At 38.0% G+C, this 10580-nt stretch overlaps 1 pseudogene; it reads left to right on the plus strand.

Annotated features, from left to right (window-relative positions):
• Positions 1–1743: 1743 nt before the first annotated feature.
• Positions 1744–1986, plus strand: LOC106734739 (protein CEBPZOS-like; annotated as a pseudogene).
• The last annotated feature ends 8594 nt before the right edge of the window (positions 1987–10580 follow it).

Here is a 10580-nt window from a genome sequence, read left to right on the forward strand (position 1 = left end):
AATGATCGGCAATTTTTTTTCTAATTTTAAGTCAGTAGACAGTATGATAATTAAAACAAATAATCCCTTCCCCCGGGGATGGGGTGATGATTCTCACTTTCCCTGTCTCTCTCTTACAAGTCCACATGCCCTATAGCAAAAACAAACAAACAAACAAACAAACAAAAAACACCCTAACCTCATTATTACTAATTCTGTGACAATAAACAAGTTAACCTTTCAGGACCTTATTCTCTCAATTTTAAAAGAGAGAAGATAATAGTACTTATCTCATAGTGTTACTGAAGAATAAATGAGTTTCTGCAGATAGAACACTGAGAATCCTGCCAGGCATACAGTAAGGTAGGACATTGTGATTGATGATCATGATCATAACTATTGGCATTTGCCAGGACTTGGTAGCCCTAATTTGTAATGTGAGTCTTATTTTTTATTTTCCTCTATAATATGAGAAACTATCACCAGGTGCAGAGCCCAGGGTAGGCAGCTGAGTTGGGTTTAGCCATGACTGGCATTGTGTCAGAAGAATACAATGAAGAGAGAGAAGGGCAAATGACAGGCCATGAAATTCAGGGTGGATAATGAGGGGAGCAAAGGCATGAAGAGGGTACAGGACCATGAACAGATATTAGTACTAGTGGACTGTTCATTTCACTGGAGTTGAACGATTGCGGGAATGGGTTCTAGAGGGGACAGCTGGAAAATGTAGAATAGACTTCATAAAATTGAGGCAAGATGGGAAATGGGGGCTGTTAGTATTAGGATGCAAGTTTTAGGATATGCCCAGGGAAGAACTGGCTAAGGTTAAGCTGAAGAGCAAGATCTGGGTGGAAGTTAAATCACAGGACTGAGAAACTGGAGTGTTTGGAACGCCATGTATATGGATATTGAAGTTTATAATAGGAATGCTATTGGAGAGAATGACAGTGAACAATGGCTAAGATCTTTCTGGAACGAAGGAGAATGAGGGATCTACAGACGACAACAACCAGAAGACTAGTGAGGCTATAGCTTAATGATGCAATATTAAAAGGAGGAAAAAGTCAGGATGTTGTAGGAAGGAGAGAGAATATGTGGGCTCTGATGAAATATAAGAAGGACACTTAAACCACCTCCCACTCTATGGCCAGAGGTACAAAAGGAAAGGGAATGATTTGGCTGGTGACGGACCATGAATTCAGAGGATACAATGGACAGATTTCAGCAGTCAGAGACAGTTGGAAGATTGGATCAGAGAAAAGGAAGTGCAGAGAGATTATGTAAATGAAAGTCTGGAGCTGAAGTGTTACCTGGAAGTCTTAGGTATATTGGGGTATTAGATTTGTTGCTGTTGTTTTTCTAAGAAATTCTTGCTATAGGATGTGTGTGCTCGCCAGAGAGAAAGAGAGACAGAAAACAAGAAATCACTCCCCAGGGGGAATGGCCATGCTCCAATCACTTCTCCTTCACTCTCCTCTCAGGATTTTGGGCACTCACGTACAGGCACCCAGCATGGGTTTTGAGGTGCCAGGTCAGGGACTTGAACCACAGTTGACTACGTGGGAGTCCAGTGACATAACCATTACACCCTCTTCTGATCCCTTGGGCATTAATCTTACTCAGGAATAGAGAACATGATGGAATTATCCCTGCTGGTCTCAAAACCAAGAGTGGTAAGGAGACTGAGTGTTAAAGGTCTTGCCAGGCAGGGCAGGACTTTGTCAACTCACACACATGCTCAGCCAGGAAATTTCGTGTTTCAGGATGGCCCACAATATGAAACCACTGGTAAAGAAGATCTTTAAAGGAATTTTAGTAACTGAACTTATGGGCATTTTTGGAGTCTATTTTTTGTTGAATAAGATGAACACAAGCCAACATTTCACGTAAACAATGAACAACAAATTCCCTTTTATCTTAGAAGTTTATAACAAATCCATCGAACCATCTGGCATATATGGTATCAGAGAATGAGATCAAGAAAAATGGCTGAACTGCAAAAATTAGGACCAGTCATCCTGTTCAGCCTCCCATCTAAGCCGTTTAAGACCTGTGGGAGAAGAAAGACACACCTTTCACACTGCAGACTCTCAGTGCCCCACAGCACATCCTACTGAATATCAGGAAGTTATGCTCTGCTGTGGCCTGAGTTTCCCACCCACAATGCAAGTCAACTACTTGTGTGTTGCTTTTCTTCTATATTTATTGCTAAATATTAATGTCCACAAATAAAAGACTAAAGGAAGAAAAGGAATAACTACTCTAATGGTTTTTCCCCCCTGGAACACTATTACTGCTGAAAGAATAGAAACCACCGCAGGCTGAGTATTCCTTATCAAAAATGCTTGGGACCAAACACTTTAATTTTTCAGAATTTTTTGAATTTTAGAGCATTTTTGAAGTTTGGAGTATTAATGAGTAATCTTGGGAAGTAACGTAAGTCTACACATGTGTGTTTTATACATACCTTATATACAATCTTAAGGTCATTTTTATACAGTATTTTTGGATTGTGGCATTCTGGCTGTGACCTGTCACATGAGGTTAACTGGGATTTTCTACCAGTGGCACCATCGTGTTGGTGCTCAAAAAGCTTCAGATTTTAGAGTATTTCAGATTTGGGATTCGGAATCTTTACTATTTATCAGAAATGATTAAAATGTCTATAAAGCATATACAGTTATGTAGTGAATTCACAGTGTGTAAAAAGAGCTCACCTCCTTAGAAAATAAAATAATTTTCATAATCCGTTATCCTGTTTTGCTGTGCTCTAAATGCGTTTTAGACCTACAGGCTCTACAAAGGGAGAGATAAAACAGCCATTCCTTCCAGTTATAAGATGTAAAAAGGCCTTTTAAAATATTTGTCTCTTCAGACGTTTTAAGCCAAGGCTATATTCTAAGACTTCATAAAAAACAAAGTTTCTTCCTTGCATTGTCTTTGTTAGCCATAGTATTCATGTCAGTACTGTCAAACTTGGATCCCATATTTCCACCCAATAGGAAGCCTAACTTGAAAAATTAAAAAAGGATGAATTTATCATAAAACTTAAAATAATGTAGAATAGCTAACTTCATTTTTTTTGAGTGATTTTCGCTATAGGGCACGTGCGCTCACCAGAGAGAGAGAGACATAGAGACAGAAAGTGAGAAATCATCCCCCAGGGGGAAGGTCATGCCGCAATCCCTTCTCCTCCATTCTCCTCTCGGGATCTTGTGCACGCATGCACATGCGCCCGGTATGAGTTTAAGCCGCCGGGTCCGGGACACGAACTGCGGTCGACTACATGGGAGTCCAGTGACATAGCCATTACGCTAACTGCTGGTTCCCATAGAATAGCTAACTTCTTAAAGCAGTATGGTAGCTTTACCTCTTCACCAGATACAAATATGCCGGAGTCATTGAAGTTTCTTTTCTTTTTTTTCCTCAGTACTTAAAAGGAAAAAAAAAAAGAAGAAAAAAGTAGTTCTAATTATCTAAATGGAAATACATAAATCTTTTGGAAATATTATTTTGGAAATTTGTAAATATTTCAACATGGCTTTTTTTTAAAAAAAAAAATTTATCTGGGTAAAAACACAATTGCCACTACATATAAACTCTTAAAACTCTATTTACTTAAATGCCAGCTTCTCAAGAGTTTGTGCGGAATATTTTTTTAAAGCTAATATCCTAATAGGACTGCTTGGATGATAGTAGTATCTTCTTGTTTTGGGCCACAGACCAAAGTTTACCTTTATGAGAAATATCATAGCTTATCAGGCAGATTAAAATTCAGAAGTTGACTTGGATCAATTTTGTGGTATATCTAAGACAAAACATAAATTTTATTACAGAGATCCTTTTTTGGACTGTGAGGAAACTGAATTAAGTATTTATTATGTTATAAGTTTTCTTTATACTATTAAAAGGAAAAAGACTCATTTAAAAAAAAAGAACCCTATAGTTTTGTTTTGTTTTGTTTTTTTAATGCTTATAGCAGGTGGTGGTTGGCGTGCTGGACTTCCACTTGGCTGACCATGGTTTCAGTCCTGGACCCAGTGGCTTGAAATTCAGGCCAGGCACCTGTGTGTGTGTGTGCCCAAAATCCTAAAATCACCCCTTTGTGTGTGTGGGGGGGTGGCTTTCATATTTTCTCTCTCTGTCTCTCTCTGTCTCTGTCTTTGTGTCACCAATGACCATACATGCCCTATAGCAAAAAAAAAAAAAGAAATCTCATAATAAAAAACTTTATAGTTTAGAGTACATAGATTCTTTCATAATAAACAAATAGTAAAATGCTTATTTTTAATATTTATTAAAGTCAAATATTTAAGATCATATTGTCTAAAAGTTACATAAACTAATATATTGCTTTTATTAATTTTTATTTTTCCTGGTACAGTATTATCCACTCTGCATCTTTGATATCAATGTCTCCAGTCACACTAGGGCCACTTTAAAGAAATTATTACTAATGAATAATGACACACCACAAAATGTAGCTGTTCAGTAAATTTACAGAGTTGTTCAACTATTACCGAACTCCAATTTTAGAACACTTTTATAAACTCCAAAAGATCCCTGGCAACACACCCATCGTTCCACCCCGCAAACCCACTTTATGATTTCCCTTTTCTGACTATTTCATATAAATGGGATGATAAGGATATGTGATTTCTTGCATCTGGCTTCCTTCACTTAGCACAATGTTTTTGCAGCCTATCCACGCTATAGCATGTATGAGTGCTTCATCCATTTTTTGGTTTGGATACGTTTCCTGTATGGATCTACCACATTTTGTTTTTCCATTTATCAGATAATGAATTTGAGTTGCATCCACTTTTTGGCATCAAGGAATAATGCTGCTATAAACGACCCTGCAAAAGTCTTTGCATAGCTATATCAGAGTCACTTTTGATTTTTGAAAATTTTTGGCTGAGGTGCATATCCTCTTGAGAGACAGAGAGAGGGTGGGAGGGAACCTCTTAAGAGGAATGGCCATCTGCAGTCCCTTCTCCTCCTTTTTTTTCCTTTTGGGTGCACATGCATATGTGCCTGGCGTGTTTCTCAAAGCCACCAGATCCAAGACTCAAAACTGTGCAGTTGGCCATGTGAGATCCAGCCACCTTGACCATCGGGCCACCAGTTGGCCCTTTTGGGTTGTTTTAATCAGCTCTGTCAGATATTCTTTAATCTGCATCAAAAACTATTATCAATTGATATCTGAAATCCTTTTAGGTTAATGTCTTCTGAAATAAAGACAGAGGGACAGAAAGTGAGAAATCATGCCTCGGTGCGGATGGCCATGCTACAATCCTTTCTCCTCCATTCGCCTCTTGGGTTTGGGGGCACACAAGCACATGTGCATAGCGTGAGTTTAAGCTTCCAAGTCTGGGACTCGAATTGTGGTCGACTCTGGGGAGTTCAGCGACGTAGCTATCTGCTGGTCTCAATATTACTATAATTTAAATGTGTACCGCCAGGGGCCAGTTGGTGGCACAGTTGGACCCATGTGGAAAGGGTCCTGAGTTCACATCTCAGGTCTGCCCTGTACATGCTGGGTGTCAGCATGCCCTACGTGGGCTGAGACTCGGGGGGCGGGGCGTCACAATGTAGGGACTCTGTTGAAGTGCCTCTCTTGTGGAAGAAATAAGCATGTAAATAATCTAGGTATTATAAAACTATGATATCTAGCAGTATTTGAAGAACTGATAAAAATTTTGGAGGTGTAAGTTTCCAAATGACTACTAATAGTATGTAAATAAAATCTTTCAAAAATTGTTTTAACATGGAAAAAAAAAAATAGGTCTTGCCAGAAGCACGCAGAGTTATGGATCCCTGCTTCATTCCTAGCCAGTAGTTATGAGGAGTTCAAGAGAGAAATGGTCTTGTTACCCACAGGGATAGAAGCCTGGGCTCCTTCTGGACCGACCACCTGAGGTAAAGGATGTTCACATCTGTGTTTATATCAGTAAATGAAGACTTAAGAGAAAGGACTTCCTAAAAAGAGAAACTACACACGAAAAGAAAGGAGTAAGCCAATCCATGCTCATGGACCAGGATGACCGGAGATGTCAGAGCTGGGCAGGAGGTTAAGAATCTCTCTATATATGTATTAATTTCAGTGAAAAGGACACTGAAGTTCACAGTAGAGTGAGCCCATTGTAAGTGGGACCCTATGTAACAAATCTTAGAATGCTCTTCTTCAAAAATCATTGTTCAAAAAGCAATAACACTAAAAGGAGTATTTACTAAACACTAGAAGGAGTTTGTTATTTGGGAAATTTGCCTATGAGAAATAAAAAAACTTGCTTTAAAGCAATGTTTATCACAATCCACCTAAAATTTCTATTGAGAACATTACATTAACATAGCTTCAATGGTGGCACTAATACATCCAGGCTAAAGAATAGAAGAAACTGATTTTTTTTTTACATATGGTATCATGAATATGCAAGTAAAAGGTCTTGTTACATGACAATTTTAAATAAGACATTTTAGAAATTACCACTATAGCATTCTTAGAGATGTGTCTTTGAACACCTATCAATAAACTAAAAACCCAAGTGAATTATATGCTTAAAAACCTGAATCAAGGATGGCAAAAATAACAAAATATACAGGAAACTAATGGAAAATTATTTGTTGACAATAACACGTATGTTGATGTGCTTGATTGAGCCAATATACAGTGTATTCTGGATGGGAAACCTCATTTTGTTTGTTGTAATGATGTATAGTGAATTAATGTAAATAAATAATTTTTTTAAAAAAACCTGAAAAAAATATTATCCTAAGATTTTTAGAAATCATACTTTGCCAGTGTAGGAATAGTTACAGAAATTCAAATTATCCTTAAATATATTTTGTTTCAGTAATGTTTGTGAAATTGACAAAAGACAAATTATTTGATAAATCTAGATTTTCTTGAAGATGCTAAGCTAAATGCCATTATTTCTTAGGACGCATCTTGGCTATTTTGATGACCATAAGTCTTCAATATAGGTTTTGGATTTCTGAATTGTATTTATCCCCACCATTACTTAGAGTTGCATTTGAAATATTTTTTTTAGAAAGTACAAAGTGAGGGACTAGCAGATGGCATAATGGTTATGTCACTGGACTCCCAGGTAATCTACTGTGGTTCCAGTCTCTGACCCAGCAGCTTGAAACTCATGCCAGGCACGTGTGCATACGTGCCCAAGATCCCAGAAGAAAACAGGAAAAGGGACTGCAGCGTGGCCATCCCCCCTGGGGGATGATTTCTCACTTTCTGTCTGTGTCTCTGTCTCTCTGGCAAGTGCATGTGCCCCATAGCAAAAATCTCTTTTTAAAAACAAAAAAGTACAAATTGATCCCATGTGAATTGGCATTTTGAATTGGCAATTATATGTATATATTTTATAAGTTTATATTTTTATTTATATAATTTATAACTGGAATTCTCTTACCAAAAATAAAAATCAATCTATTTTTAAGAATTATTTTATTGGGACCAGCAGTTAGCATAATGGCTATGTCGCTGGACTCCCACGTAGTCGACTGCGGTTCGAGTCCCAGACCCGGTGGCTTAAACTCACGTTGGGTGCGTGTGCATGCGTGCCCAAGATCCCGAGAGGAGAATGGAGGAGAAGGGATTGCGGCGTGGTCATCCCGCCTGGGGGGTGATTTCTCGCTTTCTGTCTCTATGTCTCTCTCTCTCTGCCTGGCGAGCGCACGCGCCCTATAGCAAAAACCTCTCAAAAAAAAAAAAGAATTATTTTATTTAACTTTATTTATTTTAATTTGATCAGAGAGGAACAGAGAGAGAAAGAGAAAAAAAAAGTGAGAAAGCAATCTGCCAGGTCCAGGACTCAAACTGCAATCTGCCATGTGGGAGTCCAGCACCCTTAACCACCACGCCACCTGCCAGTTTCTAAAAATCAATGAATTTTTTTAAAGTGCAATAAGCAATTGGATCATGTAACTTTTGCTGCAGTTCACTGTTATCCATTGATTTGGAAACCACACTCTAGAGAATCCTCTCTACCAAGAAACAACCCTCTGATGAAACAGCAAAGGGCCATTAACTATCATTTCCACCGACAGCTGAGGTTGTGGTTTTGCATTCAGCACTTTTTTCCTTGTGTGGAGTATAGAACAAAAGATGCTAACCCTGTAATAACATGAGTAATCAACCGAACCTGTGGTTACTACTACCATGAAAAGGGTTTTTTTCTCAGTAGGAAAGTGTCATTGGTCATTCCCAAGCTGTTACACATGAACAGAAAAAAGTGAATACTGTTGGCTCTTATATTTTGTCTAGGAAATTAAACTTAGTTCTTGGCTTGTGGTTAAAGGCAAGGTACTGTGTTGACACATATTTTTTTTATTAGGAGATGAGCTAAGCAGGAAGCAACAGCCTGAGAAGTACCACCAGTGAATTTTACATTTATGGTATTCAGCTTGTTTTAATAAATCTAAATAGCAAACATCAAAATGAATGTCTATAGACTTCATAAGTTTTCTCCTAATCTCAAAACAACGTATATTAATGTTTTACATCCTTAAATTTTTATTCCTTTTCACTGAAGAAAAATCCAGTAGTTTTTTCCCCCCTCTTCATCAAGGGTACACTGATTCTTCAATTGTCTCACCAAGTTGGTATCTCAAAGAGACTATAAGAACTAACCTCTGTTTCTAGAATCGGGTTTCTTTCTAGGGCCATGAGAACTCAGTAAAAGTAATTTGGAGTGGTTCAAATAAAGAGTCTCTTAACTAGAACTGAAATGATAGCTGAAGTTTGGATAGGCCACACATTGGGTACCCCTAGACCTTTCCAAACGTCTCTAAATTCAACTTCCCTCCATCTGCGTTACCTCCTCCCTGGTCTGAGTCGCCATGTCCTCTCATATGCACCCCTGCAAGCCTCCATCCCTACAATCAAGGCAGAGATTCAGTGGCAACGTCTGAAGTCCTCTGTGGCTGGTCAGAGCTCATGCCAGACAGTTCATTAAATATCTTTGTTACCATCCCTGTCTACCACTCTTTTGCCACATAACAGAGTGATCTTTACAGCATACATCATGGCTTGCCATGCTCTTTATTGTAATGGTTTTGCCTGGCTGACCACACATGATACCACTGATGTATCTTAACATCAAAAAGAGCCAGAGGCTGGAGAGTGGCACAGTGGTAAAGTGCAGTGTTCTGCAAGGCTGACCCACATAGAAAGGTTCTGGATTTGTTTCTGAAGACCTCCCTGAGTATACTAGGTATGTGCATGCTCATGATCTGGAACTGGTTGACTGGGCATGAGTAACAGTGACCAGACCCTGTTGGGGGTGCTTGCTCACTCTCTCTCGTTGAATAAATAAACTTTAAATGAAATCGAGAAAAAGAAAGAATTGTTTATTACATGCCTTCTAGAGTGATGCAATAGAGCATTCACAATACCACTTGTCAACAATTGGAAACTGAATCTGTTTATGGCTCCATATCAAATTACCAGTAGACAGAAAATTCAGAGAAAGAGAGAACTGTTCATTGTTACCGTGGGGAAATCAGCAGCAAAGTTCAGAAGGTGGGAAACTCGACAAGACTAACAACCCAATTCTTCAACAAATAAATATTAAAAGAGAGAGAGAAATGAGTATGGGAACTGTTATAAATCTAAGAAATATACCTATTTATATTTTGATTTTGTATTTGATCAAGCCAACAATAAAAAGATATCTATGATATGTCCAACTTATGGAAGCAATACATTGTTGATTTTTCATCTATAACAATAATATTCTAGTTGTATATGTGCATGTTTGTTTGTTTATTTTCTTCTAAAGTTTTAGCGGGTAATACAACTGGACCCACATGGGAAAGTTCCTGGGTCCACATTTCAGGATGTCCTTGATCATGCTGGGTGCAAGTACATGCACATTTGTAATTTAGACTGGTTGAGACTGGGAGTGGATCATTGTGTAAAAACTCTGTTGAAGGTACCCTCTCTCTAAAGAAAAAGAAATAAATTTGTGAAAATAAAACTTTGTAGACTTGCTGAGGTGTTTATTTATGAATAAAACTTCATATAGAAACTTCAAAATAATCTGGGGTGGGGTAGTGGCAGATATTGGTGAGCCAAAATTGCCAGATGTTAAGAATTCTTTAAGCCAAGTTCTGACTATAGTAGCATTTGTAGTTTAGTTTTTTTAAATAGAATACTCTGGTTTAATAAGTGTCAAAAGTTTATAATAAAATGCTAAAGATATTTTAAAAGGGGTCAGTAGATGGAGTAATAGTTATGTCACTGTACTCCCACCTAGTCAACCTCAGTTCAAGTCCTAGATCTGACAGTTTAAAATTCACACTGGGTTCATGTGCACACATGCCCAAAATCCCAAGAGGAGAATGGAGGAGAAGGGATTGCAGAATAATCATCCCTCCTACCCCTGGAGGTGATTTCTTGTGTTCTTTCTCTGTGTCTCTTTGTGTGAGCACACACGTCCTATAACAAACAAACAAACAAACAAACAAATAAATAAATAAATAAATAAATAAATAAATAAAATAAAATAAAAATAATTAAAAGAAAGAAAACACTTCGAAGACACCACTCAGGATAAATTCAGACTCCTCACTCTCTT

This window comes from Tupaia chinensis, unplaced genomic scaffold (assembly GCF_000334495.1).
Source record: "Tupaia chinensis unplaced genomic scaffold, TupChi_1.0 Scaffold000208_1, whole genome shotgun sequence".
Classification (NCBI taxonomy): domain Eukaryota; kingdom Metazoa; phylum Chordata; class Mammalia; order Scandentia; family Tupaiidae; genus Tupaia; species Tupaia belangeri.